Raw genomic sequence first — 23,376 nt, 5'->3', positions numbered from 1 at the left:
TCCTAGTAAGGTGTTAAAAAGCTGGTAGAAACATGCAATTACCAAAGCATATTAATTTTTAATGACATTCTGTATGTGGTCATTTCAGACATGCTGGAAACAAAGGAATTATTAAATATATTACTTTAGCAAATATATTCCAGCAAATGCATTTACTATAATATTCCAGAGACACTGTCACACATTTATACTGTGGAATAGAAGTCGTCAGTTAAAAGGAAGGCAGTAGACACTAACCCATGTGGTGGAAGAGCTATTTCAAAATGTGAGCTCAACCACGTCCTCTTCAGTATATACTTGCCAATGTTCAATATAGCCTTCCTGAATCTGTAGAAAGCCTGAAACAACAGCTCCAAGAAACATATAGTATACACTTCATCTTAAAAGAAAGGCTTGTTCTGAAAACCAGCTATAATAGCTTAAACATTAACACTGACAGCTATATCCATGTTCAGCCCTGGAACAGATCTGTGCTCACTCAGAGCTGTCAGACAGTGCAAAGGCTGGAGGACCACAATTATTTGGAACAGAACACAGCAGGAATTAATAATCCAAGCTCCTAGACTTCAAGTCCCACCTTCACAGGAACACAGGAGAAAGGGAAGACACACTGAAATTTTCCTTTTGCTTCAGCATCTCACAATCAGAATCTATATCCAGTAGTTTCCAGGGTGGCAGATCTGCCTAATTCTATCTATCACACCTGCCCATCCAGCCTCATCACATCACTAAAAGTCTGTTTCATGCAGGGAACCGGCAGAACCCTTAAGTTAATTAGAAACACTGTATCTGAGCACAGCCTAAAAGTGAACGTACTGCCAAGTAAGTCAACACAAAGAACTACCTGCCTCTCAGCTCTGTGTTTTCCGCAGTAACATCGATACACAACAGAATTTAAGCTTATCTGTAGCTGCCACACATCTTGGAGTTCACTGTGCATTCAAAGTTGTCCTCATGCTTCCACCACACAGGTTACATGTTTGAATGTTGTCCACTTCTTTCTGGAGGCAAGCAAAAGACAGAAAGATAAGTATTTATTGAACACATATTTGCATCATCTCATTAAAGACCATGGGAACAGAGCAGGAAAAGGGGAAACAAAGTCAGTTTCAAATCAGTTCAATGATCCTCAGGCCCATCTGTCCACATATTTGCATGTCTAAGAGCTGCATAATGCTGTCATGCTGATAGTGGTGACCAAAATCAGCAAAGGGTCTATGCATCCACATGGACAAACGGTCAAGGAACTGGGCTGCCTGCCCCAAATGTTTTGCTGCACTGCTAAAACAGCTGACACTCAAGAGGACACGGAAAACACCTGATCTAATTCTGATTTAGCAATAAGACTTTATCACCAACACAGTAGGACATAAAACTCCCATAATTTAGTGAGCAACAAAGAAAATTTGTGTTTTTTTTTTTTTTTTAAACTAGTTTCCTTAAGAAGCAGCAGCTCAGAAATGGGTGCTGTAAGCATTATACATGATTTGGTTTAGCTTTCAGATTTTTGTGTGCTAAAAGCAATGTGCCTCATCCACTCTAGCTCCTGCTTGGATACTGCACAGGTAGCCGAGCAGCTAACGACACCAGGGCTTTGCAAGGCTCAGCGCAGAGCTTAAGGCTCCGTGCATGGGGCAGTCACGGAGGAAAAAGATTGCAAACAACACCACTGACGTAGCAATAAAATGTTCACCAACCTAACTCTCAACAAGCCTACAGGTTACCTGCCATTAGTATATGTTCTCATTCCTCTCCAAGAGAGGATTTCCAGAGGCTACCACAGTCTTTCTGAGTCAGAACCTCCACAAATTCTGCTATGCGCAAGCTTGGAAGTCCTTTTCTTCCCCTCAGTGAGTGGCCTTGCATTCAAAAACACAGCTTACATGGCTGTTTAGTTTTAAACCTTTGAATTTTAGCTCTGTTCAACCTAACAGCTCCCCAGCACACTCCCTGCAACAAGCGAGGCCAGTAACAGCAGCAAAGAGCCGCAGCTCCCACATGGCAGGAGCCTGCACCAGAACGTGAGGTGGTCAAGCTGGGGGCTCACTCCTTCTTCACAGGATGACCAAAGACACCTTAAGAGAACCGAATTTAAATCTTGGCGAGGTTTTAGAGCAAATATTCCCAGAAGGTGTGCAGGGGAGAGCCCCAAACCCACACACGCAGCCGTACCTCGGGCCGTGCCTGCGCCAGCCCGCCCTGAGGCGACGGCACGCAACAGCACCGCCACACACCAACGGCAGCGCCTCGCGCATAGAACGCCTGCCTGCCCCCCCCAGCCCTTTATAGCAGAGGCCCCTCCCACTGGGACGAGCTGACCAATCGCGTCGGAGAGCGGGAAAGGCGCTGTCCTATGGCTGCGGGGCTGAGGCCCAGAGCCCGCCCACCGTGGAGCTGCCCCTCCATGGTCGTCGAAGCAACGAGGCGGGAGGTGGGACGGTTCCCTCACAGCCCAGTGGTGGCAGCGCCTGCCGCAGTGTTGGGGGAAACACAGCCCCTGCGGGTACTGCGGGAGGGCTGCTCTACCCTCATAGACAGGGGACCCCATTGGGAACATCTAAACTCCAACTGAACACTGACAGGGAAAAAATAAATGTAAGCAATGAAAAAGGGGGGTGCAGGAATGTGAGGGTCTGGTGCCACGCTGGGCGTCCTGCTGGCGGGTGCTGCTGCCTGCAGAAGTGTCGGGAAGACCTCGTGAAAAAAAAATAGCTCTGTTTAAGATAAATGGACATGCTGAGGCCATCCAGTCATTGCTGGTAAGAGCCTTGGTGGTGTTGCCGAAAACAGCAGTGGAAAAGGGGAACCGAAAACCTTCAAGGAGCTGTGGAAGGTCGCCTTTCCCACAGCCTGGCAGCCAGCCAGCAGCCCTTGTGCAACCGCTCTCCACAGTGTAAAACAACCAGAAATGGCGACCCAACAGACGGGCCAGTGGGACACAGGTGTGCAATGGCACCAGGTCAAGGGGGACCCTGGACACGTCCCCTTGTCCGCAGCCCCCTGGGACGTGGTGGTCCCTGCCTAAACCCCATCCTACCTGCTGGTGCTGAGCCACACCTCAGAGAATCCTCTAAAGATGTCCGCCAGGTGTGCTATGGGTGGTGGGACCATGCCTGAGCCCAGGCGTGCTCCAGCAGGCAACACGTCCATGACAGGAACACTGGCTCTGGGTCAGGAGGTGCTACATCCCCATGCAGGGCCAGGCAGAGAGGTCAGGGACCAGCCTGGCCATTGCTGAGGCAGCAGCGCTGGAGCCACCAAGGGATGGGTGGCATTTTGGGGAGAGTGTTGGCTAATGGAGCCAAGAAGCAAAGAAAAATCCTAGTGACATCCCTATCCCTAAGTAAGTTTTCACCATGGAGACCATCTTTCATTCATTTCTCCTCTCAGGAGAAGCAATTCTATAGGTTTCCAACTCCTGTCTGCTCAAGCCAAAAGGAATTACTGTCAACTAAGAATAAATACTAATAAACCTGAATCTTTCTTTGTATCATGATTTGAACCATACGTTGTATCTATCTTTAACTTTACACTGCTCTGAGATGCACTCTCTATCCACAGCAGGCAAAAATGAGATCCCTTCCTTTGATAGAGTTAATTGTAGGCCTCAGCAAGACAGCATTTATTGGCAACACCATGCTGTTATCTTTAAATAATTTAACAGTATATAAGGGTTTGAAAAGACATGCATTTTGAGTGCCTCCAATACAACTGGTTTCGTGATCAAGAATAATTTAATCCTGTAACTTTCCCATGTCCTGCTGGAGAAAGAGGTGAGGTGAAGGTGAGTTACTCCTTGCAGCAAGAGCAGCTTTGTCAGTGCACACAAGCGTTGTATTGAGGCTTTCCCATAAAACCCAGCCAAAGGCTGCCAAGATTTATCCCCCCAAAGCTGGGGACAGCAGGGTGGAACCTCTAAATTATCTTATGGTGAGTTGGTTGAAATCAATAGTGCTTTATAAAGATTTTAGTACCAGAGAGAGAATAATAGAACAGGGTTAAAATGAAGATTTGTTTTCCTGAGTATATCAACATTTTGAAAGCTGTTCTGTTTTTATTATTTCTTTTGTTGTAAGTAGCTCCAATATTTTCTAAATTACGGATAACCGTTGAAATCTCGTGTAACAAAACTGTTTTTCATTATGACTGTAATTATGCAGGCAACATGTATCCAGAGGGGAAACTATATGGACTTCATATACTGTAAAAGCCAAGACCTTCCATAAATGTAGCTACATTCTCTTGTAGAAAAAATAACTTATTTGGGGAAAAGTATTTTCAGATTTCAAAAAGCAGTTACAGGGATATTTAGCAATTCTTAGCAAGAACCATGCAAAATCAAATTCTGCCCAATTCCACCTCTCAGGCACCTTCTGGCACAACATAGTCTTGCACCAGACGCAGTCTGGCTACCATAGGTTGGTAGCCAACATTTGCGATACAATCTTCATATCACTTCAGCTGGACCTTACTGTAACTCTGCAGGACTTCACAGAAATGGGGAGAGAGAATATGCCCAATGATGTTGGTACAGAAGTTTTAACAAGCTTGCAGGTGAAGTTGTGAAATAAAGCTTCTACTATTTTAAAGTTGCATAAGCACTACTTCAATGGTTTAATAGTGTGATTTGTTTGTACAGCATGAACATTATCTGTATCTAGCAGCCCAGTGAGTCCAAACTGTGTCCAACGATGCCCTTTACCCAGGTGATGGCACACCTTCTGACCCCAAACCCTCTGCTGCAGAACAAAAATTTCACTTGTGAGGCCCAGACATTGCCCACCCCCTTGTCACATGGCCATGTGAGGAACTGCTTAGGTATGTCAGTGCACCTGCTTTGCAGCTGGGTCTTCTGAAACAGAGGCTACTGGTTGCCCTGTGTAACTGACTGCGAGTAGCACATCTACTAACACCTACTACTGCCCCTTGAGAAGGGCAGCAAGGCAAAGAAGATGGGCTGTGCATGTCCTAGAAATCACCTCTTCAGCTGCCAAGGGAAAGGTAGAGGAAAGAATGCTCTTCCCACACAGTTAGAAAGCCTCAGAGGGCTAATCCCTAATAATTTCAGTTTATTAGCTCTTGCTCGGAAATGAGAGGAAACTGTACAGCTGTGAAGAGCTGGGCCAACGATAATAGTTACCTTTGCCCTCCTGGAGAAAAGACCACAAGTCTATCCTGGAGGAAGGCACTGCAGCTCCATCCCTGAGAAAAGCTAGAGCAGATATTCGGTAGCTAAAACAATGATGAAATACTGTTCCACCCTCTTGGTGAGTCCAACTACCATCTTTCTCCTCTCTGTCTTGCAAAGTGGCTGTGGTTCTAGGGTCATATAGCACTAAACAGGTGGAGCAAAGAACAAGAGACAAACAGAAGTAGCATCATTCCTTCAAAAATGTATGGAAATAATATATCTAATGCTTTTGAGAACCCCACTAAATTGAGTGCCTAAACTGCTCTTAAGCCCTTCTATTTAGGATATTGGATAGATGATTGTCAAGTAGGAAACACTGACCAGAATTTAGGCTACCTAAATAGGGTCCCAGGTGCTCATGTGTATTTTAGGCACATAAAGCACCTCTCTGGTCGAGTCCTTTCCTTGAACTGCAGATTCATGTTCTTAGGTGAGTCCCATAACTGAAACTGCCATCATAACAAATGTACAGGCATCTCCTTTCCTGGATGTGGGTGGTTTCAACTCCTGGATTAGTTATAAGAAGCAACGTCCTGGAGAACACAGAGCTTAGGAAGATGAGTAATATCTGAAGTGTGGAGGCAGTAAGAGATGATCCACCTATTATGTTCTTTTATTTAATAATTTATAAATAAATATCAGCTTTCCCCAAACTGTCCCTCAGCCTGGCAATTATATGTTGGCTGATTTCTTGTTAGTGCTGTTCTTTTATAATAACAAACTGTTCCCAAAGCCTCACATACAGAGAGTTAGACAATCAAAGCACTGTGTGTGATTTTCCACTTAATTCACTCAGTTAGCTGCAATTAAAACAATACAATTCAGAGCCTTGTGTGTTTCCCTGCAAAAATACAAAACTTTAGTTGTTGCTATTAATATATACAACCTACAAGAAAGAGTTAACAGAGCCCCTGTTGTAGTAGAGTAATTTTCTTATCCTTTTCTGTAGATGTCCCAGCAGTCATCAGTATTTCTTTCAGTCACTGTTCTTCAAAAGACACATGCTTTTCATTCAACTGCAGAGAAAGAAAAGGAATTCAGTGGGCCAGATTCCCTCTTTGGTCAGGTCCATTCACTGCAGTCACCCAGGGAAAAATCTAGTTGAAGGTGCAGGGGTATCATCGAGAGGAAAACTGAACTTACCTAGAAGGGAAGAGGTCACCATTTTATCAGGTAGCAAACAAAATTCTGTTCAGATTTTACCTACACATTTTACCTAAATGTTTCTGGAAAAGCACTGCCTTCATGAACGCTGATCTCTACCCAGACATTCAATATAAGTGACATACAAAGTTTTCACACCGCTGTAGAGCCAATCCTTTTTTGTTTTATGGGGCTTCACTAATGAAACCTGATGGCAATCTAATTAATATTACACCAGTTTCAGAGGTGCAAAAAAGAACAGAGGCCGAATCTTGCCCCATGACAGTGTTAAATTATTCTAATAGAGCATCTGTGATTGTCTCCTGTACCACCAAGCTCCCCAAATACTGGACAGATTTCCACCAGCCAAGAACAGACTCTGAGCGCACAGTGCTCAAAGAATGGTAACATCCCTGCAGTTTGAGGTTGCACTATGTTTGACCAAGACTCACAATGTTTCCAGAGCTTCCACGAGCAAGATACATCTTAACATTGTCCAGAGTAGAAAGCTATACTCCTGATGCACTATTATTTGGCATGTTAATTCAGTATTTCATCTCTAATTTTTGACAGAGGTTTTCATTCAGCTTACTCCTGCAATGGAATGGCAAACCACTGATTTGAGTCTATAAACTTAATTATTATCCCACCAACATAAATGAGTATTTAATTTCATCTCAGTTCATGAAGAAAGAAGTATTTGTGTCTACTTTGATAACATGGTATGAAATTTATTCAAATGTTTACCAAACTATGTGAAATCTTATTGGAAGAATATGTTCTGAGAGTTTGCGAATAAAGCCCCCCAGGAAAAAGTAACACCAAAACGTCAGAACAGATTCCCAAACTCTGATCCAAAAAGAATTCACAGCTTATTCAGTGTTCACCTTTATTCTTTTGTTCGAGTACACAACAGCACTAAAATGGGATGGTAAAGCAAAGAAGAAAAACTAGCATTTCTTTTCCAGAAAGGTAAAACTGCCAAACCGAGCTCCAATTACAGAAACACTTCCAGTATCTTCTTTCCTTCCTGTTACTGCAGTTCTACAAAGATGTTACACAGTGATGAATGACAAGGAAGGCAATCCACTAAATAAGAAACCTATTCCAAAGTTATCCCTATTAAAAGAAAGGCTAATACCGTACTTCTGGCACACAACTGTAGGCTTGAAAATTATTGAAATCTGCACATAATTTGGGTGCAAGTAGTCTAGTTGAAAGACCACATCTCCAAATGTCGATGAACGTTTCCAGCAACAGTCTCAGAAAAAAAAAAAAATCTCTGTTTGGCACAGCTTTTTCCAAATGTGTTCTCATAACTTAGGTTGCTGTAACAGTTAACACTAGGCAGATAGCAACTGGATGTGTTCTGTAATAAGCATACTTTTCATAAGGCATTTCAAGGCAATTATATTACTAACAAACTTTAAAAGTTAAACTATGTAGTCCAAGGATCATGTTATTGCAGTAAGTTATATACAGTAAGGCACTGTCCATAAAATCAAAGAGGTATTTCATATCACTTTACATATCACACTGACATTATTGACTGACCTATATATCCTGATAACATTTTCATTGTCATCTGCACTTAACCTTTTTTATCCTTTCAAGTGCCCTTATGTCCAATACCTGAAAACATGCAATTCAGGTCCACAGAGTAACTCCAAAAATCACATCAAGGAAGTCCTTTATTGGTTTCTCTCAATGACTTCCAGATTAAATCTGCTCATTCTATAAATGCAGTAAAGGGCTTTGGTAAGTGTCTAGCCTAAAAACACACAGTTGAAGTTAGTAGTCTTTTCAATCCAGCAACAAAGGACACTGCAACTAGAACAAAGTTAATACCTGCTGATGACACACATACCAGAACAACAACAACAACAACGAAAAAAAAAAACAGTGCCTCACCCCTTAGTATCAGAAGAAAAAAAATGTGCTTAAGAACTGGAAGAAGATTACGGAGCTCCCAGAAGGAATAGGTTTGTGTATGAAACTAACCTTTTACCTACTCACCTTTCAGATATTTGGCTTCATTAAACTCCCAAGTATCAGTGCAAGAATGAGCATAAATGCCAGAATGCCAAGGTAAGGAACAGGCAGACTTTGTAAATCTGTTCACAGTAGTGTTCCAGATTGGTGCTAAAATAAGAGTTATGAGCTACATTCACTTCAAGTAAATATAAGAATATCTATAACTAAGCTCAGGCCTTCTTTAGTCATCATCTATTTGGGAAGAAAGGAAGGAATTATAGCTTCTGTAAAACAGTGTTCATTTTTCTTAGTGACAGAAAGTGAAAGTGAACAAACTCTGGCCCTTCTCCAGTTCAAGTCAAGGAGAGTTATATGTATGAGTCTCTGAAGCTGAGATCTATTCAGCCCTCATATGGCTGCGCTTACCTACACCGTAAGCTCCCAGGTCAAAAGCAGTTGACTTGAGCCTCCAGAACATGAAAGGTTTCGCACAAAAAAAATATTTTTCCAAATAGAGGTCGGTGGCACCAACTCACCATCTCTCCTTGTAACAAAAGCTTTCTTCCTTAAAGTTTGCAAGAAGATGTGATCTATACCAGTCACACAAGGAGAGTAACACAAACTTACAGTGACCTGTCAGTCCCATGCACCTTGAATCATTTCTGTTATGAACAGATAAGTGTTCTTCGGGCCCACTATAACAGGGAAAGGAAGAAGAGCAAAAGAAACCCTGGAGTCCTCCAGAACCTCAGCACAGAATCATAGAATGGTTTGGGTTGGAAGGGACCTTCAAAGATCATCTGGTCCAACGCCTCTGTCATAGGCAGGGACATCTTTCACTAGATCAAGTTGTCCAAAGCCCCTTCCAACCTGTCCTTGAACACCTCCAGGGATGGGGCATCCACAGCTTCTCTGGGCACCCTGTTCCAGTGCCTCACCACCTTCACATTAAAGAATTTCTTCTTTATATCTAATCTAATTCTAGTCTCTTTTAGTTTAAAACCATTACCCCTTGTCTTATCACTACATGCCCTCATAAAAAGTCTCTCTCCATCTTTCTTATAAGCCCCCTTCAAGTATAGAAAAGCTGCAATGACGTCTCCCCCGAGCCTTTGCTTCCCCAGGTTGAACAACTCCAGCTCTCTCAGCCTTTATTCATAGAGAGGAGCTACAGCCCTCTTATCGTTTCTGTGGCTCTATCAGGTCCTAGTATTTCTTGTGCTGGGGGCCCCAGAGCTGGATGCAGTACTCCAGGTGGGGTCTCACAAGGGCAGGGCAGATGGGGAGAAAACGTCTCCATCTAGCTTTCCATTCAGGTATTTCTACCCTTGGTTATCGATACTAAACAAGCCCACAGATGCACTGAATAGTAACAAATCAGCAGCAGCTAATAAAATTAAACTAAGCAAGACAATATTGCTATGTTGAACAAAATAGATTCCTCCTTCAAACAGCAACGGCAACCGCATACAAAAGCAGCAGATGTGTGGTGACACAGACCTTCAGCTGGGAAGGCAAATTGGCAGGCCTTGGCAGGAGTTGTGTAAATTCTGTGGTTTGGTCCTAGAGGTTGTGGCTTCAGCCCCAGGTCCCAATTCCTTACCACAAACCACTGGAGACCTCTCTGAGTAAATGCAAGGCCAGCTTCTTCTCAGCAAGGCTCCATCAAATTTAAATATCATCCATGCAAAGGGGTCTCTGGCTTAAACAAACATCCTGCTATAGGCATGGTTATTGAACACAACAATAGGTAGGCAGGAGCAGTCTCAGCATGGATGGCAGAGACCTGGTTCACCTTGACAACCAGACAGAACGTCCCCACCACCTCCCATCCCACATGCAGCCTGTCTTTGTTGGACAGCCCCCTGGGAACACAACTCAGGTGCTTGCTCCGAATCTGACGCAGAGGACTGCAGATTACTCAGTATTGCCTGCATCCCAGGAGCACCCTGGGGACCTTAATCACAGACCAAAGCCATGCTCCGCTAGGCACTTTCCATGCACTGAGCAGAACGCCTATGCGTCAGGAAGGCCTGCCCACTTGCAGCGGTACCAGCAGAGGCAGGTCCTTTTGAACCACTCCATGCTCTGTGATGCGATTTCCAGCATCCAAACATTGCTAACGCAGCCTCTGTTTCTGAACACTGGGAATAAGGGAAACCTGCATGAGCACGAATGGTCAAAGCCACCCAACCCGTTGACACTGGAGCTAGGCAGATGAAAGTCACACGTGGGGCAGTCCCTGCTTTGCATTTTGGTGCAGATGTACACAGAGAAAGGAGTGGAGGCAGAGCTGAGACAGTGGGAAGCTTGGCGAGAAGGAGGGCGTCTGTTACTTGAAATCACTCTAAAGCACATTACAAATCTGTTAAATCATTGTGGGTTACCCTGTATTTCAGAGTAAATTAGTAACTTTTCAGAGGGAGTGAAGAAACTACCACTCCACTTTTAAATAATGAAAATGCTAAAAAACCTACACTTAACAGCTCTAAAACTGCAGCAAGTCACCCACCAACACCCACTCCTCTTGTCAGCAGGCTTTTTTCAGCTTTGCCTATTATTTGTGTCAAGCCAGAGATGGTTAATGTTTGCTGCCCTTATCTGCTTAACTTTAAGAAGCCCCAAACGTTACAATATGTACCTATGCCACTGACCTTTCTTGCCCCCAGCATTTTGATCTAAATAAGTAACAAACACAGAGTTTCCAAAATCATTTGGATTCACTGGCTCTGAGTGCATAGCTGTAAAAAATCTGCTTTAAGATTAACATCCAATTTTATTCATGCCTGAGGCTTCACCACAGCATCTATTTTTGTAAGATTAACAGCAAGATCCCAGTTCTCCAGAAATGTAAAGAGTAACAGCCAATTGTAAAAGGAGGCTGATATTTCCTAACTTGCCCTGCTCACATCCAGGAAGGTACATTTTCCTAGCCCTTCCAGCAGTGGGTGTAATTTCTGCTTGCATTTTTGCACCCACAACACACAGCTCGTGTATTAGTCCTTCTGCCTCCCATTCGCTGAAATGCATTTCTGATGAAACTGTGGGTGCCAAAAAATACTAACATAAATCTCACATGTGCTAAGTGTCCCCTGAAAGACAGCTTTTACTCTGGAGGAGTTAAGAAACAGCCATCTTCCTGTACCTTGCACAAGAGCATTTTGGATCATTGAACTTGAAAATACAAGCATATAAAATGAGCACTTGATATTTCAGCTAATCCATTTTAAATGAATATACATGCAAACACTTCTTTTTGAACATGGCAATCGGGGACAAATTGAAGGCGATTTTTAACTTTAACAGACGAAAAGTTGCTTTAAATAGTGCCTTTGGTATCTGTCAATTAGAGCTATTGCATTGCTGTCAACTTGCACTCCTTTAGTTCCAGCTTTGCTCCATCCTACACAGATCCGTACAAATCAATTGTCTCTTCCAAACATGCACTAACCACTGGAAAGTGAAATTAATAAAGTGTGAAAGAAGCTGATTCATAAAGCCGACATTCCTGTGCCCAACAACTCTGGGTTTCTCCCCTCCAGCTAGCTGTTTGAGATAGGCAGGCAAAGTGGTAAAAGATTATCAAATTGCAACTGTCACTCCTGACAAAATGCATCTGAATGCTGGAAGGAATTTTAGGTTTTAAGCTAAAACACTGCCCCAAAGGGTTCCTCAGAGGCTGTCAATATCTGTACCTTGGATGGAAAGCTACCACTGAGCGCAGTGTGTCCAACATATAGAACCTGCCACGAAATGAAGTTCTTCATAAGAAAGCTGATCTCAGTCTTGGTTGGTAACAATAACAAGGAGACAAGATGAGACCATCGGTCTCAATTGTGAAGACAATGTTTTCCTCCCATATTATTCTGTCTGTCATGTTCCCTTCAGGTTCTAAAGGAATCCCTGTCTCATACATCATTATTTCCCACAAAGCTTGAAAGCCTTCAGGGGGGGTTTCTTCCTGCCCACTGTACCAGCCTTGATGTCTGAGTACCTTCAGAACAGTGACAGAGGCCTCTGCCAGCAATAAAGGGGAACATCTGCATACCAATTAAACTGCTGAGCTCTGAAGAGTTAAAAAAAAAAAAAAAAAGCGGGGGGGGGGGGGAAAGCCTTGAAAGTAAATCTGAGCCAAGTTCTAATTAATGCCCTAGGCCCCGATTCACCACAGCACTTACGCATGTAGTTAACTTTAAGCACATATTTAGTTCCATTGAAGTCAAAAGACAGCATCGAAGAGGCAAACTACATTAGCACAATTTAATACTCTTTGGGCTAATTAATTGGACGTAAAAATTAACTATGAGAATGGTATTCCTTATTTTCCTTGCTGTGATATTTTCAGATACGAATACTTGGATGCGGCTGGAATAAGCAAAAAGCACTACCTTGGCTGGCTGCCATGGGCTGCTGAGTCCTACAGCTGTGAAGGCCAGTCCCAAGGAGCATCTACAGGAACTGAGCTCTCTGCTCCCTGCAGGCTCAAGTCTGTATCCTCCACCTGGTGGAGGTGCACAGGCACAAAAGACACAGTCCTTGTCCTGAGGAGCAGTAATCTAAGAAATGAAAAGAACCGGCAACAGATCAGGAAATCCATCAGGCAACGGACGGCACATCAGAGACAGCTTTCCTTTTCTCTATAAAGAAGTATTTATTCACTGCTGTGCATCGATGTTATTTGTGATTAGAGATGGCAAGGAAGGGCAGCAAACAGGGCTGGGTAAACCAGGTAGGCTAAGGGTAGAAGAGAGTTTGGAGACAGAGCTGGTGAGGTTACCAAGAGAGGCACTGTCAGGCAGGGTTGTGGGGACAGCAGCAGTGTTTACATCTAACAGGTAGGCAGACTGGAGCTAGCCCCAAATGTGGACAAGGGCTTAACTTTCCTCAATTTCACTGGAGCAGGACTGAACCCTGCAAAAAGGGAGCCCACAGTGCAGTCTCCAAATAGCCAAATAGTCCCAGGTACACCCAACCCTTTCCTCCATATGGTAAGCACAGAATGGTGAATTGCTGCCAAAACTACAGCAAAAACATGCAGATTAGCTTTGGTCTGAATGTGGTCTCCAAGCTCAGTACAACCAACTTTTGAGCTCCAGCTGACTTCACAAAGGCAGGTGTACAAACAACCATTCTGTAACGCAGGATGCAAGGAGAAAACGTGGTCAATAAGGGTCTTCTTGATGGCACTTCTGCAAAAATGAAATCACAGAAAGTTAGCTAAAGTATCACTAAGGTTGTACATGGACCTATAAAAGCTAGGAAATTGAGAGCAGGGAACATAAACTCCTGGCTGGCAATACTTCTTTATCTCATCCATTAGGAAAACAAAAAGAATAAAAACAAACCCCAAAAATTAGAATGCCATGAGCGTAAAACAAAGTACCAGCGCGGCTTTTCAGATTAACTTTGAATTTCCTTGCTTTCATTGGTTTAAGAGCTCTATTGTTACTCTCTTGTTTCTTTAATCGCAGACACTAAAAATTCTTTTATCTTTCAAAGTCCTTAAAGTCTGTTACATAAATACGTAATTAAAGCCTCTTTCAACTGGGTATAATTTACTCTATAGTTTACAACAGCTGCACTAGAGCTATTACAGTTTATCATTTAAAAGCCTAATTAGGGGCTTCTTAATTAGCAGATCCTTCAGTCACTAGACTGTGACTGTGTAAAAGATGCTTGGCAGCTATCGCATGTTACAAATCTGCATGAAATGTTTGCCTGAAAACAGGGTATGTGCAAGTCCAGAACCACATTAACTGCCCCATTAGGTCAGCCCATCTGAGCACGCAAACCTCCCTGCTAAATCCACCCTCTTATCTCTAAGCACACAGCTTGTCTGCAGACATCCTTTCCCCTCGTGCACATGTTGTGGGGAATCACCTGAATATAGAGCCACGCAGGCCAGACGAGACATAGCTGAGGTCCGGAAGAGTGACTAGCAGGGGCAAAGGACAAACTGCTCAGAGCAGCTCCGTGCCTGCCCTGCACATCACACACCTGAGCACAATTCCTTCTGCTGCTAACTTCCAGCCCAAGTTGAAAGCTGGAGTCTGGACTCCTCATATAACCAACCTCCTGAATGCAGGACAGTCAATCCTAGAAGACTGCTCTACTCTCCACCTGTTTCCTGCAGCCTTTCCCAGAGCACCCCTAGGCCAGCTACCAGCCTAGCTGAGCTGAGCTGCTGTGCCAGTCCTTTGATGTGGTGACTCTCATGTTCAAACACAACCAGAAGAGAAGATGGGCCTGTGCCCGCTGACTGCTCAGGCTGGTTTCACATGGCTTGTCAAGTGCTTTCTCCAGTGAACGCAGCTCCTCGCTGCTGCTGCCCTCTGCTCAGGAGCTGTGCCACTGTGCTGAGTTCAGCAGGCAGCTCCTCCGCGGTGCCCAAAGCACCCACATCACTAGGAGGAGGAAGAGGATCCAGTTACTGCCCCTCGTTTATAATTTCCAACACAGATTTCTCATTAATCAGTACCAAATTAGCAGTCAGACACCGAGATTTTAATTGCAATCTTTGTCTAGGGTGGGCTGTAACTGACAGGACTATAACTCCTTCATCCTTTGCCCCTGGGTGGCATGGTGTGGGGGGAGCAGTCAGCGGAGCTGTAGCTCATCTTGAGAGGAATCGCTCACTGAAACGAGCTTGCACTAGCTCAGGGCTCTCTGACCCACCACTCAGGGAGCAAAGGGCTGGTCCAGATCGTACTCTGGAGGACTGGTGGGTTTTTGTTAAGTTTTCATCCACTCATAACACAGCAGCTGTGTTACAGAGGGTCAGATTTGGGGCCTGCAGCATTTGAGAGCGTTGCTTTACACCATTCAGTGACAAAAATCAGGAGATTTTATTGACTGCAGGATAATATAAATCAGTTATTGAAAACCTGTATCATTAGCGCTATTGCTTTCCAGTGGTAGATAGCTGCAGTAATGGATTGGCCTCTCCATCTTATCCTCCCACTGGAAAACAACATACACAGGCTGATCAATAACCTGATCTAAGTTACTTGTAAACGTGTCAGGTGCAAATATCTCCCTTTATCAAAGGTTTAGAAACCAGATACTTTTCCAAAATTTAGGCCAGGAAACAAATTGCTTTGGATAAATTGTTGTTATGGTGGAGAACAGCATAGCCAGATCCACCCACATTGTTACAAGGAATTTTTAAATAGACAGGGAATAACTTTATTATATGCATGTATTACTTCGTGGGGTCAATAGCTCAAGATGTTCATTTGCAATAGGAAAAAAATTCCATTTGAAAAGCATTTTTTGTAACATCCATGTTGCTGAGAAGCCTCTATTTGATAGCTGGATTATTTCATCAGGGGTGTTTGCCACTAATTTCTACAGACAAAATCCCTAAAATGCCTTCAAAATCAATACCAAATTCCACTGCCATTACTAGGGCCAGGATTTCATCCTATTGTACCACAACATATTACCACTTACTATAGTGTTGCCAACTCTGAAGTCAATGGAAACTCCACAGGTCACAGCCTCATTTCCCCACAGATAAGTGGAGAGGTTACAGAGGTGTTAAGGGCCTTCCCTATATAAAGGTGGTACCACTTTTACTCCATCAGTGTGATTAAAGCATGTACACATATTTCTTCCCCTTATGCTGCTCTATCTCAATTGCACATGCGGAGAGGGGATGTATTTAAGAAGATTATAAGGCAGGTCAGAGGCGGGCTGAAGCACAGTTACATTACAGCCTGCAGGGACCTCCATGGACACCCAAAGAAGCAGCCATATGCTACGTCCTGCTGCAGCACTGACAGCAAGGCAGCACTTTGGGGGTGACCAAATGCTAGCCAGGGCTTTCTGAAAGGGGAGATGTCACCTTCAGAAAGCCCCTGGGGCAAGCAGCGTACAGAATCAATGGAGAACTTTACGGGGACAACGGATTTCTTTGAGGTGGCGTTCCTGGAAAACTTTGCACTCCAAGTTCCTGGAAGTCCTTGCACCCTAAACCAAACACCCTTTTAAACTGGTCCTTGCTGTACAACCTTACATAGCCCACACAATACTGCTGCCCACTTTCTTCAGTTTGGAGGTTAAGTGGCATCCAAAGTGATACCATGGAAAAGATTTTATCTGAATTCATTTTCCACTGACTTTTGTGACACAAGAGCACAGGTGGCCTTGCAGAAGAGGAAGAGGCCACAGTAATGTAGAGGCTGAGTACAGGTTGCCGCAGCCATAAAGTGGAGATGAAGGCTGGAGAAAATCTCTGCCACGAAGACTGAAGACAGGGAAAATAACATTGTGCTGATGTGTTTTATTTCAATTACTTCCTCCCAATGTGCCTGCTGGCCCCAAGCGAGTACTGTGAACCACCAAGCACCTGTGCTCAGCCAACCACCCTCCCAGCCTCAAGGCTGGCGGCTTACTTGCCCCAGCCCCAGAGCCGTTGCCTGAACCCTCAGATGTTACAGCCCTCCAGGACTGAAGAGGGGAGATTTATACCGTTCTATATTCATTTTGCATGGAAGCAGCCCACACACCTTTCATTCCTTATGGATTTGAAAGATCCAGTGAACCAGGGACAGATTTGACCTTGCCTAGGTCATATGCACCTTAAGATGTATTCAAATGAGGAGACCCCCAAAAGAAGAAGAAATGGATCCCTTTGGTAATTAAGAGATCCCTTTTTAATGGGGCAAGATCACAGATTGCCATTTTGTACAGTTGTCTGTTGTTCTACTCCCCTTTTTTTATGTTTTTGATAAATGAAAACACACCAGAAGAGTTCAGCATCTTCTTTCAAAACTTCTCTATTTCACTAACTTGTTCCAACCTCCATCACAGCTCTTCCCTTGTCAGCAACTGTACCACCACGATATACCTCTGCCCACGCACAAATGCACTGGTTGAAGGTATGAACTGGAATCCCTCCGTTAAAGGAACAAGCAGGCATCCCAGAGACTGACACAGCTGCTATTTGCATGTAAAAGAGCAAAAAAGGTGCATGACTGAGCTCAAATTAGCATGAGCAAAGCCTCCCACCACATTTGCAAACTACTGCTTGCACAGTGGTGCTAATAGAGGTGCACGTTTTCCTCACAAAGAAAAATTTCTACCTCAGTGATAAGGAAACTTGTCTAACAGTGGTTCACAGAATTTAACATCTCATGAACTTTCAAATCCCCTTTTTTCATATAATTTACAGAGTGCTTGGAAAAGCGAAACATAGTGGATGCAGAGTGAGCTGGATACGCCCAGGTTCAGTTTTGTCTTCACTTCCAGCTTAATTCCTGAAGCTAGCTACATCAATGAGCCACGTTTTCTAAGGCCTCCATCACTTTTGTGCTGTGGGAGATCATTTATGTCCACAAAATCTTGCTGAAGGCGTGCCACTTCATAAACTATAAGATCTCTGGATTTTAACACAGTCTTTGTCTCTCTGTGGCCATGAACACACATACATAATGTGCACACACCTACAGAGTCATAAAAAGATCAGTTGCTTCAGCAGGCTGTTTAAACAGTGTACTTGTATTAACTGTCCCCCAAACCAAACTGCATATCGAGCCCTTGTTGCAGAGAAATTAAAGACTTTTTTTACTTTATTGTCATACTTCTACAGAAGCTGTTGGAACAATTCAGTGCCTCCACTATTGACACAGTAGCTTTGGCTCATCTGGGAGACTAGAAGGAACAGCAAATGCAGGCATTAATGGTAATAAAAATCAAAGCTAAACTCAACATGAAGAGGAACAAATTCCAAAATGAAAAATTCGATTACACAGTACCTGTCTCCTGTCTTGCCTTCCTCATTATACGTAGAAATTAACCCTGTCATTAAGTACTTTGATCAGGCTGTAAATAAACAGCTTATAATGGCATGAAATCTACCACAGCAAGCAGGCAAATGAACAAGGGGAGAAATACTGACATTTGGGGCTGCTGTCAGACATCAAGTGCTCCTACTCCCTCGGGGCCAAACTGCTAGAGTAAATGGGGTTACGCCAAGGATGAATTGCTCCCTCCTGGTTTGTGCTACTTCTAGAAAGTTTCAGTAACAATATCTAAGAGGCTATCATCTGGAGATCAGTAGCACTGGTTCGAGATCTTTGAGAGATGTTTAAATGGGGTTGTTTTAACTGCTCTTAGGTTAAAACTCAGCATGGAAATTCCCAGCCCATGATGGAGCTGAAGCAGTTATGTGGTCAAATTGGTCCAGGTTTCCATTGCTCAGAAATGAAGTATGGCACCCTTTCATGTACTCCAGCTCCAAACATTTGTCAATTGAATTTGGACTGCTTCCAGGCACTAGTACATATCATAAGCAAGATTTCTGGGCAATTGAGTGTTGTTGTTTGTGTTTCTTTTTTTCATTTGTTTGTTTGTTTGTCAGGATTTTGGAGTAGAATTTGCTTTCTTCTGGGATGTATTTAACTCAGTGTAACTCTACTTACTTGCCATGCTATCTAAATTCCCTGCACAACTAGATTGCTACACAACCAGAGGTGGCCAGGCCAACAGCTCTGCCCCTGGCCTGCCACGAGTCCCTTACCATTCCTGAGCCCTGGTTTCAAGCAGCTGTGTTTCCCCGTTGGCTTTTTGCACCTCTTTGCTCAGGAGACCCTCAGTGTCCTCAGATGGACTGAGGTTGGCCAGGTGCAACCTCTGCCCCCGAGCACCACCTGGGGGTACTCCGTTTTGTTTAGAAAGTACAGCTTAGATGCTCGCTCCTCTGTTCTCCTAACTGAGCTGCAATGGGATTTCTGGTGATTTGCCAAGCACAACAGACACAGATGTACGGGAGAAATCCTGACCCAAGCAAGGCAAAGGCAATTTCCCGCTGTCTTCAAGGTAGCCAAGATTCTACCTTTAACATCCTAATAAAAGCTTGGAAAAACACTAATCAACCCCACGGATTATTTTTTTCTTTATGCATTGCTAAACATACTGCAGAACAGGCATTTTATTATTCCTAAAAGCACTAAAGACCAGCATCTCCCCTCCTTCTCACAACTCATTCCTTTATCCCATTGCTACAATCAGTTCCAGGACATTATAGCAAGCCATTGTTCAAAATTGCTGTCACCACAATTTAGAAAACACTCAGTCCTAGATCAAGACAGCTCAGATAAAACATCTCAGGTGCTGTGTAGCTTCCAATCATACTGTTCTCACTCTATACAACCGCATCTCTGCTCTTACTTACACTCCATATACCAGCTGTGTATACAAAAATGGTCCTTTCCAGGTCCACAAATACTCACATGCTCTTTTCTGTACAAAGTCATACAAAGAATACAACACAACCCCAGTATCAGCACACACAAGGCAAATAATACTATGGTTTTGGATACACACAGAGGTTTTGACCCCAGCTGCAGTGGGGGTGGGCACTTTGAAGTAAAGGTCTGTAAAGGTGAGAGGATGAGCAGTCACCCTCTGTCTGGGCAAAGGTGGGAGGGCTCGTGGGAGGTGGGGCAGCAGGGAGGAAAGGCACTCACAGAAGGCAGCTGGCAGGGGATGGAGCTAGCTGGAGGCAGCATTTTTACATCTGGCTCTAATGAACTTGACCAAATTCTTTCAGTGCATATGTAGTCCCTGATAATAAATCAAATCAAATATTTCTTTTGAATTTGCAGTTCCTGTTCAAATTCAGTAATTTAAGTACTGGCAGGTATTTTGCCTGCACTGAAAGTTGCAGGAAGGGTGTACCTGAAATTTCCGGCAAACCTAGAAGAGCCTAACAATCTAGGCTGCAAATGCACATTACGTATACTAACTACCATATCATTATTATTTGACACTTTTACAATATGTCAGCTTCCCTTCTAAAAATAATTCACTATTAATAGCAATTTTATGTAACTAGCAGTATGCCAGGGATCTCTCACAGATCCCATCCCTGAACAGGGCATTCACACATCCCCAGATTCAGCAAGGCAATCAAATCTCAACTGCAGTATCTTCCAGTGATTACTCTTTCATTCACTTACTCAGTAGTCAGGTTTGATCATGCTCCTGCTGAACCCAGTAACCAATCCAGCCTTCATTGGAAAACTACAACGTGAAGAACAAATTAAGGACTCTAGTCCTGATCAAGCAAGACATTTTTAAAGTGTGACTCACCTGTAAGCGTATGCACTGCTTTAGTAATCGATGGCATCACCTAAGTGCACAGTCAAGCACACGCTGCAAACACCCCCCTGACAGCTAGTTCCATAACCTGGGAAAACTCCCTGGTGCAGCTCTGGAGCTGCTCTAGAGTAATTCATGAGTAACGTGCACTGAAACGTATCCGTCTGGAAAAGTGTAAACAAGAGGGGCAGGAGCAGGTAGAGTGGAACTGCTTTTCAAAACACACTTAACGGCTGTTGGGAGGCAAGGCTGGAACCTTGTTTCAGGCTTAGAAGTGAACTTGGGAAGGAAGGCAGCTGCTCAGGGACCCAGGATGAGTCACAGGAGCTCTCTAAGGGTATGTGAAGAAGCTGGCCTACCTGAGTGGCTTTCAGGGAATGGTAAGAATTGTAGTCAAGATACATGAAGTTTTATTAAAGGTTTGTTTTCACTAAACCTTTGTTCCTGCTGTTAAACTGGCTTTAAAGCAGTGTGATACTTTATTCTACTAGTAAAAAAACCAGTCAAGGAGAACAGCTTGTCTCCAAATGCGGCTGGATCTGCCAGGTAGGGATGTCTGGGAGGGAAGCACAGCATGCCCCCAGGTGGGGGGTAGCAGGAGGTGAGGCCTGGGGCCAAACTGAGGCTTTCACATAGAACCATGGTACGCAGCACCTGCAGCTGCCATTGATGCTAATGGGAACTGTTGGTACTCAGCACCACTGAGGCTCTGTCTCTAGCAGAACAATTTATGATTTCTTGATCGTGAGTTCATTGATTACATGATCAGGAGCCTGCACCAGAGACATACCCTTGCAAGGAACTTGTTTTCAGTCCTCCCACTTGGAGTGGGGGCACATGTATGGGCTTCCCTGTATGAGATGAAGTACGAACGCCAGCCACACATCTGAGAAGCTAGTATCTCAGTACACCCCCAGCATTCCCTTCAGGGAAAACTCCTCCAGACATCTGCATATTTAACACAGGTCGCACATCCAGAAAACACTGCTTTCATAGGTCCTAGCTTTCCTGACAGCGAGCTAGGGCTTGTGGCTAGAGGAATACAGGCCTACAGAAAAGCATGCTAAATGTCAATAAATGCAGGCAATGTCAATAAATGGAGGCAATAAATGTCAGGAGAGCAGTACATAAAGCATTTCATACCTGAGTCAGAGAACAAAAGTATGAAGCTTCTTGGAACAAGGTCTAACTCTCTTTCATATCTGCAGACCTCAAAGATGCTGTCAGGTAAAGAGCATGAGTCATGGTTACCTACAACATCCCTTCCCAGTAGCCTTTGTCCTATCACTCAGCCACTGCTCCTCTGCTAAATAACCAGAAATTTGTGGAGAAATATTTCTTCCCTGTCTTATCTGCCCATGCTCTCCAAAGATTGAACAGTAAAAAAGGCAGAAAGAAAAATACTACCACTTTCAGAGGTGTCCCCATTACAGAAGTCCTCACTTCATGAAAAGCATTGTGGTGTAGCTGCTGCAACTACTTCCATGCAGAGACATCCCTGCTGAGGTGCCTACTCAAAGATGCAGGAATCCTTTGGAAATGGGGTCTGGCTGCCCTCTCATTTTCCCTGCAGTCTGTATTTGCATTTAGATTTTGTGTCTGCTGATTGCTGGCTAGGAAGAGTTGATAATGACATGACACAGGCTTCTATCAAAATATGACAATTTTGCCTTTTACAAGTATCTCCCTGTTCTCTTCTGCACCAAAGAGACTTCACTGCTGGTAACATGGGGCAGTGACTGAACAGTGCACTGTTGACTTTCTTGGAGTGGCAGTGATTTACACCACCCAAAGACCCTGCACACCATTCCAGCCATTTCTTTGTATATTGTACACTCTCTACTTCAACAAGATTAGGTATCATGACTTAGAGAACAGAGTCACTAAGAATCAAGATGGTATTAAACCAGGCATGTTTGCTTCCAAGGTGTGAAAATGATTCCTAGCTTGGGCACTTGGTTTTCAAGTAAACAGCCTCAGGAGGCCAAGAACGGGTGAAAAGCAGAAACTGGTAATTCCTTTCTGCAGAATGGGATAAGAAAAAGCGGTGCCTCTAGAAAGGGATCCTTGGTAACACTCTAACTTCATTTCCAGCTGCTTAATAAGTTGAACAGTTCAAAATCAAACAGAAAAAAAAAAAACAAAAACAAAACACAACAACAACAAAAAAACACACACAAAAAACAAACAGAGAAACTGTTCTAAAGGAACAGTTCTTGAAATCTTCTTGGATTACTTGAGAAGCACATACTAGTAAGTTGTCTCAAATTGAAGGGATGCAAGACACGGACTCCTGATGGCTCTTGAACATGAGACCTTTATTGCCCTTTTTCACCACTACATATACTTTCCCCGTAGCCCCACGCGCTGTCCACGCGCCCGAATCTGTCATACAATTGGTAAGAGACCCTCAGACACGCGCCTCGAGCCAGCCAGCAATTGGCCACTGCCCAAAGCTCATCTTTAACACTGTAGCCAATTTACTTTATCTCGACTTTGCTCAAGTTTTTGGTTCTACCGCTGTTTTCCTCATTATCTCTAACTCAGGGACGTGCGAAACAGCACAAAGCTCCCTGCGAATTTCTTTCCCACATCAAATGACTATGATTGTGGTCTTTTCTTACTAACTGCTTTTGTTTCCCAAAATCACAACCACAAAAGAGTGGAATAATGGCAGTTACACATTGAAGTACTGAAGATAACACTGGAACAATTACTGTCAACAGGCTGCCAACAGCCTCAGTCAAATAAGTAAGCCTACAGCACGAGCCTTTCCTGTCCAGTCACTGCTACTGTCAGCATCAGCTCCTACAGAGCATCACATTACTGTAGTAGACAATTCTTCCCGCATCTGCCATTTAAATCCAGCTATAGACACAGGAACCTAAGTGAATCATTAAGAAAACGTAGCTGCATGTGCCATGACCACTAGTGGTCACTTTGATGAGGTTTTTTGTTTGTAA

At 43.8% G+C, this 23,376-nt stretch overlaps 1 long non-coding RNA gene across 14 annotated transcripts in view; it reads right to left on the bottom strand.

Annotated features, from left to right (window-relative positions):
- Positions 1 to 702: 702 nt before the first annotated feature.
- Positions 703 to 23,376, bottom strand: part of LOC118245679 (uncharacterized) — a 68,704-nt gene continuing 46,030 nt past the window's right edge. For 9 of the 14 annotated variants that reach the window (XR_007708568.1, XR_007708569.1, XR_007708565.1 and 6 more), the window contains 3 exons: positions 13,392 to 13,497; positions 12,697 to 12,864; positions 5,788 to 6,207 (listed from right to left, as the gene is read on the bottom strand). This is a non-coding gene — a long non-coding RNA (uncharacterized LOC118245679). Of the gene's footprint in view, positions 1,002 to 4,481; positions 6,335 to 12,696; positions 12,865 to 13,391; positions 13,498 to 23,376 lie in introns of those variants that run through there. The other 5 variants (XR_004777925.1, XR_004777940.1, XR_007708570.1 and 2 more) reach the window with 5 other exon arrangements.

The sequence above is a fragment of the Cygnus atratus genome, chromosome 7, assembly GCF_013377495.2.
Source record: "Cygnus atratus isolate AKBS03 ecotype Queensland, Australia chromosome 7, CAtr_DNAZoo_HiC_assembly, whole genome shotgun sequence".
Taxonomy (NCBI): Eukaryota; Metazoa; Chordata; class Aves; order Anseriformes; family Anatidae; genus Cygnus; species Cygnus atratus.
This window is presented reverse-complemented; position numbering and strand designations above follow the sequence as displayed.